General features: G+C 45.4%; 1 long non-coding RNA gene across 1 annotated transcript; it reads right to left on the reverse strand.

The window, feature by feature from the left end:
- Positions 1-3,109: 3,109 nt before the first annotated feature.
- LOC135395415 (uncharacterized) lies at positions 3,110-6,241 on the reverse strand. Its single transcript, XR_010423070.1, has 2 exons — positions 6,099-6,241; positions 3,110-3,311 (listed from the first exon to the last, which is right to left on the reverse strand). It is a non-coding gene; the product is annotated as an uncharacterized LOC135395415 (long non-coding RNA).
- Between the last annotated feature and the right edge of the window lie 394 nt (positions 6,242-6,635).

Here is a 6,635-nt window from a genome sequence, read left to right on the forward strand (position 1 = left end):
CGAGCTGGTGAAGATGATGCATAATGTAAAAAACCAATAATAAGGCAGACCGCCCTCTATTTCTTATTTTTTTTATATTTCTTTAGATAAACGATACCCCGGCCCCTTTCCTATTTATCTTCTTATTTGTTATACATCGATATGAAACATGCGCTATGTGAATGGGATTTATTTCCTAACATCTGTCACGCACTTTTAAGACAATTATGTTTGAGTCATATCTTGCGCACAGAGAGTACTGTGATATACAGTCTAAGAAAAAAGGGTGTGAAAAAGTGATAACTTCTATAGTTACCACCTAGATCAATATAGATACTGATAAAGGGTGTAAAAGGGTGGTAAAAGCAATTATCATATATCCAAATTGCTACAAAAAGGCGAACGCCCCACTCGCTCACCGAATCAGAAGTGGTAACCCTATCATTCATGAGGTAGCAGGTAGAACTTTGCAACCCTTTAGGCACAATATATGCGACAAATATTACCTCCTGAAAGGTATAACTGCTCCACCCTTTTTTCTGAGAGTGCATGTAAGCCGTGGTTCGCGGCAAATAATTCGGTAGAAATATTGACCCGTGACAATATTGGAAATAAATATATGACTTCAAAATCATGAGGTCGGGTCTAAACGCACTTTGTGACGAAGCCTGCACAGCGAATTGAGGTGGTTTGTAGAGCATTGGCGAGGTGCACATTTGAATTGAATTGACAAACTATCACATCAGCGCTTAGAAGGAGGCAGAACGCCGAGGAGGCATAGGATACACGTAGCGGATGGGACAAGAGACGCGCATGCGCCATAGGCTGTGTAACCAGGGGAAACACACAATGATATTATTATTCATCGTTTAATTACTGTTGGTGTCGTGACAAGGGTCCACGATACATTGAACGCCGTGACGTTTAACCGCCGCAACATGCATGTCCTCCTTAAGTATTATGCAATACAAGTTATATATCCGCTACCGGGCTTAGAGTGTAGTTGTTTACTTGCGCAAAACCGCCTGCTCGTCCCGTAGGAAAGGCTTACCGAGACACAAACAACACGGCGGTGGTCAACGCGACACGACTTTCGCAAACATGAAGGCGTTGATGACAAAGTCTGATCAGCAGCAGCACACCCCTGTACCTATATCAAAGGCTATCATACTTTCAAGAGATGACAGGACATCATTCATTCGTCATTGGTCTTCTTCTGTGGCCGGACAACAGTGGCGGCATGACATCCCAGTCCTTCCTGCATTCTCTGGACGCTATCGTGTCATCTACCCGCAAATATCTCTCGCCTTGTGAAGTCTCTAGTAAATAGCTACGACTCAGTGTCGCCCTCACTCCGTACTATCGCCAACAAATAGGCTGTGAACTAGCCCATTCTGTGGTGTGCCAGGGAACGCATGGAACGTATATTTCTTGCATGTTGCTGGTACCTACGGCACCGACACCAGCTGCGGTTTCAATTTGCAAAACCTCACAACCAACCTCTCTCTTGTAGAGTTAGTCTCCATCACCGAAGACATTGCGAAGAAACTTAGTACAGCCAACACCACCTAGATAGAGAAGCCTGCTTACTCGTCGACGTTACGTAACAATTAAGGGTCAGTCAGTCAGGATCGTGTTTCCAACGGCCATAGCCAATCACGAACGTGCGTTCAGCGGTCGTGACCATGGAGAGGAACCACCGTCGTCTGCGAGTTGTGATTGAACGCGTACTAAATGGGAAAACTTGGAAATAAAGCGCAAAACGGTCTCAATCTTTCTCAAAACTGATTTTCTGGAAAGCGTCTTGTACTTTTTGTCTAAATGTTTAGGTCTGCAGTCCGCTTCCAAGTGAGCTGCAATCATTTGCGGGCTCTCGAATTCGCGGAACAGTGAACCGCAGTAGCAGACGAATTCTGACTCTTAATTGAAGGAGGGAGAGGAGGCAATGCGCAGGCTTTCTCTATCTAGGTGGATTTTGATGTTGACGTTGAAAATATTAGGGAGAGGTTGAATTCGTCACACGACAAATTCGGCTACTCCCATAAACAGACCCCCCCCTACCCCATGAAAAAGAAATATAAAAGAGAACCGCCCCACCCCCACTTTCGCGATAGCTATCGGCCAAAGGCCAAAATCCAAAATCACCGGTTCACGTAGTGAATTACCTCACAGTGAATTACATGGTCCTAATAGACTGACTCCAACGCACACCTCTGAATAAATGTCACAAGCGCTGACGAGGCAGCCTCCGTCTTGTCAGATGGCCAAGGGCCCAGCACTTTTACGAGGTCAAAGGTGCTGTTGTCCAGTCGGTCGAGAGCAGATTTCATGATAGCCCTTTGAGTTGCGTATCTAGAGCAGTGCACGAGAATGTGTTCAGTGTCCTCCACGGTTGCACAAAGTGTACAGTTCGCTGAATCTGCCTTCCCAATTTTATGGAGGAATTGGCGCCCGTATGGCACGTTCAGACGCAACCTATGCAAGAGGGTCTGGATAGACCGAGGTAACGTGGACGGAACTCTAAATTTCAGATCCGGGTCAACTTGATGGAGCAACGATGAATTCGCGTCACCTCGTAGCCATTGCTACCTAGTCATAGTCTGTGTAAGAGACCTCCATATGCCTTGTACATCGGCTTCGAAGCACTGCACCAGATGCTTTGATGAGGACAGATGTGCTAGATCCGCTACTTCATCAGCCGCTGCATTCCCCCGTATTCCTGTGTGTCCAGGAATCCATTGAAGTATGATGTCATGGCCAGCATCCCTGGATTGCATATACACTGTCAGAATGTCGTGGACTACAGGTACCATACACCCATTACGCAGGAATGATATTATTGCTTATAGCTTGTAGGTGTTGGTACAGCCCGCCGCTCTTTTTCCACTTTTTGCAATCGACCGGCCTCTACGATATCGCGTATGGTCTTCGTCTTTTCTCACTACCGATCACTGAACACTTTCTTATCTTTATTTCTACGCATTATCTTATCGTCATTATCATCCCCCTCATGCTAAAACCCAACAGCAGTGGGGTGGCGTTCTGCTGCTGGAGCAGAGACCTTCAGAAACTTTTCCTACATCATCATCGTGGTTTAGCTGTTGGCGTTCCAATGACCATAACAAGTAAATTAGTCTCAAACGATAGGCAATTTATTCAGCCATTAACAAGCAAGCGTTTATAGGCAAGCCATTGGGAATTATATCTGGCAGGTGCACCGTCTCGCGAAGATAAAGATGACGATCGTAAATTAGAATGATTAGAATGAGGAGGCATGGGACGACGGCCTGGTCCTGGGCTATTTAGCATACCTCTTCCGTACTGTACAGCACCTTTTCAAGAAAGAAAGCAATCGAGTTATTAGGAATTGAACTTTTTCATATCTGGTTAATACATGCGCATGACGTCGAGTACGCTGGACAAGGATATCTCAGTGTTCAATAGACCTCTCCCTGTTGACAAATAAATGACGTCAGATGATACAACAGCGCCGCCAACTTGGTAGACTGGAACTACTATATCAAAAAATCAATGTCACAAGGAAGCCACGTGTAAATGTGGCTTCCTATATTGTAAGATTTTTATGTAATTCCTAACATATTATTAGCTGTATGGCCTTGTTCTGCTCCAGTCTACCGCGGTAGCTTTATCTTTTCGGTAGCCCTTTCTAAAGATGGCTAACGGGCTCTTCCATCTTCTGCAGCATGCAGGATTTTCTCTCGGAGTGCACGTGGTGTCTCTATACAAAGCAAGCGCGAACAAAGTCGTAATAACAAACCACATTCCACACAGGATTACGACATTCAGTTTCAGATGACGCAACTCTTGGGGTGAAGCCTTCTTTTTTTCCGCGATGGACTTGGGGTTGCCACCTTTCGGAGTGCAAAATACCGGCTGAGGGAGAGGAGGTGGAATAGAGGGAAAGTAGCAAATGTTCGGGAAAGGGAAAGTGGGTGAGGGGTGGAGAGTATACAGAGAGAGAGAAAGAAAGAACGAGCGCACTCGCTCCAGACAACAATGATAATAATAATGAATAACTAAGAAACCGACTGTTGACTACGGAGTTGGGTCTGTGCTCCAGATTTATTCTAGCTGTAGTGGAATGTTGAAAGGAAAACCCCTTAAAAACCCTATGAAAGGCGTCGAGCCACAAATACCGGCAAAAGGCTGCCGGTATCACCTTCCTACCGGCAACCGGCAGAACGAGCAAATACCGGCCTGGTGGCAACCCTAGATGGGCTGGGAACGCGAATGAAGACACGAAATCGAATAAAAACGTGGCCTCATTTGTGTGTACTACTGATACAAAGAAGCCACCCGTGACCTTTGTGAAGGAACACTTCTTTGTGAAACGGCGGCGTTCTCCACCCGCGCTGTTTCGGTTTCGATATGTCTACCAGCGTCATCATTACGTCACGATGTCGTTTCTTTGGTAGAGGTGTATAGATGGCGCTGGATGGTGACGACAAAAGTGGGGACCAGTGGGGACACCGCACGAACGGCGAGAGCTCGTCGATTTCACTCCGGACCCCCCGGACTGGTTTTGGTCTTTGTGTTACCCACGTGGGTTTGTTTTGACGCGCGCCGACGGTGGTTCGCTGGAGAGCCGCTAGGATACCACACGTATGTGGAAAAGGTCCATTCTCATCGACAAAACCAAAAGACGCGAGACGGCGCCAAGAGCGCACGGAATTACTTTGTGAGTTGGCAACCTATGTTGAAATCAGCTGGTATTAACACATATTAAAAGTAGTCGCCATGAAAACCAACACAATATTATTGCTTGTTTTATACAACATATTTGCTTTTTTTTTTTCAGTTGTACTTTCATTCATTAAAAGTTGTATATCACATACAGGGTGTTTGCTCTAACGTGTCAAGAAATTATATTTAAAGCGAGCGATAAAAGAAAAGCAAGTGGTACTTTGCTGCTACTTGAGTAACAAACAGGTACTGCTTCACTAGTAGCATCTGTTTCTTAGTCAAGTAGCTGAAAAGTAGGCTCGTTTTTCTTTTATCGCTCGCTTTAAATAAAATTTCTGGACACGTTAGAGCAAACACCCTGTATATTGAACTTTAGTGAGTGAGCGGAGTGTTCATGGTGTTTAATGTAATTTAAAAGAAACGTGTTGCACGAGCTTCATAAAGAATAGCATTCAAGGCCCGAGAGGATAATGTCATATTTCGTGCCAGTGTGATGTAGGTATAACATACACCTTTAGCGATACAGCACGTGTACTTTCGAGAGAAAGGCATCAACCCGAACCCTATCGACTGACCACTTCCGGGGTCATAACTACAAATTTTTCTCTTTTATCTCAACTATATTAAACTAACAAAGATCACGCGAATACGTCGCCATGCAGAAACAGCTGTACACGTTTCGGGAGGACACCCCGTCGTTTAACGTCCGATATTATCATCCAGTAGGTTCTTTACGAACGCAAGTCACGGAGCCTTATCTCTTTGAAGAGGGCCAAGAATGTCGCCGAATTTCCACTCGACAATGTTTCCCACGCTGACAACAACAGTCTGTGGCAACCACGGAAAGGAGATATCGTTTTAGTAGAGTGATAGATGGAAGAGACAAATTTAGTTGACGTTGTACAAATTAACGTACAATATCGCGAGTGCATCGGACGTGCTGACTAGCGATCCTGCGGAACAGCAGGAAGGATCGGGGGACAGCAGGACAGGAATGGTTACTGTGCGTCCGGGTCCGACTTCCGGAGAACCGTACCGTTATTATTCTGGAAAGTCTTCCCAGAAGTATGGAAAATCCTCAGCCAGCACAGCCGGTGGTAGGATTCGAATCCACCAATTGCCAGTCTTCAGCGCGACCTTAGCTGGGCTTTGGTGGACCGCACCTCATGTGGCGAATTTCCCCAATTTATCTGTTGTTGTTGTTGTTGGCTATACCACCAACGAGCGGTTTCTGTGAAACTATTGAGTTGGGTTAGAGGATCATCGTAAACGAACAAATCAAATCAAAACACATATCCTGACCTGCTTTTTTTAAACATCATAGGCCTCGAGAATTTCTCGCTCAAGCCTATATCTCTATATCGGCCCAAAAAGCCGTGTTTGCGAGTGTCGGGATACATCCACATCTTCCTCACCTTGTAATGTATGTCCTGAAGTGTCCCTGAACTGATGACGACATCGCTGCCTTATGCCACTGTCATTAATGCTTCTTCCGTGTAATAATAATAATAATAACAATAATTGACTTACACGTAAAGTGAGTTCGCCTCCGCTTGTGCGGCTACATACTGCACGTGCTGCAGGGAAGGACTGCGGATAATTTCGACCACGTGGTTCTTTATCGTGCGCCGCATATCTCTGTCACACGGTGCTGGAAGCAATAGCGTGCTTTAGTCCATCGATGAACTCTACGAAAACGATACGATAAAAGAAGTTATCAAATCGAAGCTTAGCAATGTGGTGTCACCTCCTTCAAACAAACACCGCGATCGCTAATCGCCTTGTTTCTTTGACATCACATTGCTAAACTTTGATTTGATAACTTACTTTATCGTATAGTAGTCGTAGAGTTCTTCGGATGTACTACTCGCTATTGTTTACCTCCCCCACGTTGCTACCATCCTCGGCCGAAATCTTCTTCCAGTTTGCCCTACATGTTGGAAGCATAGTGG

Source organism: Ornithodoros turicata, chromosome 5, assembly GCF_037126465.1.
Source record: "Ornithodoros turicata isolate Travis chromosome 5, ASM3712646v1, whole genome shotgun sequence".
Lineage (NCBI taxonomy): Eukaryota > Metazoa > Arthropoda > Arachnida > Ixodida > Argasidae > Ornithodoros > Ornithodoros turicata.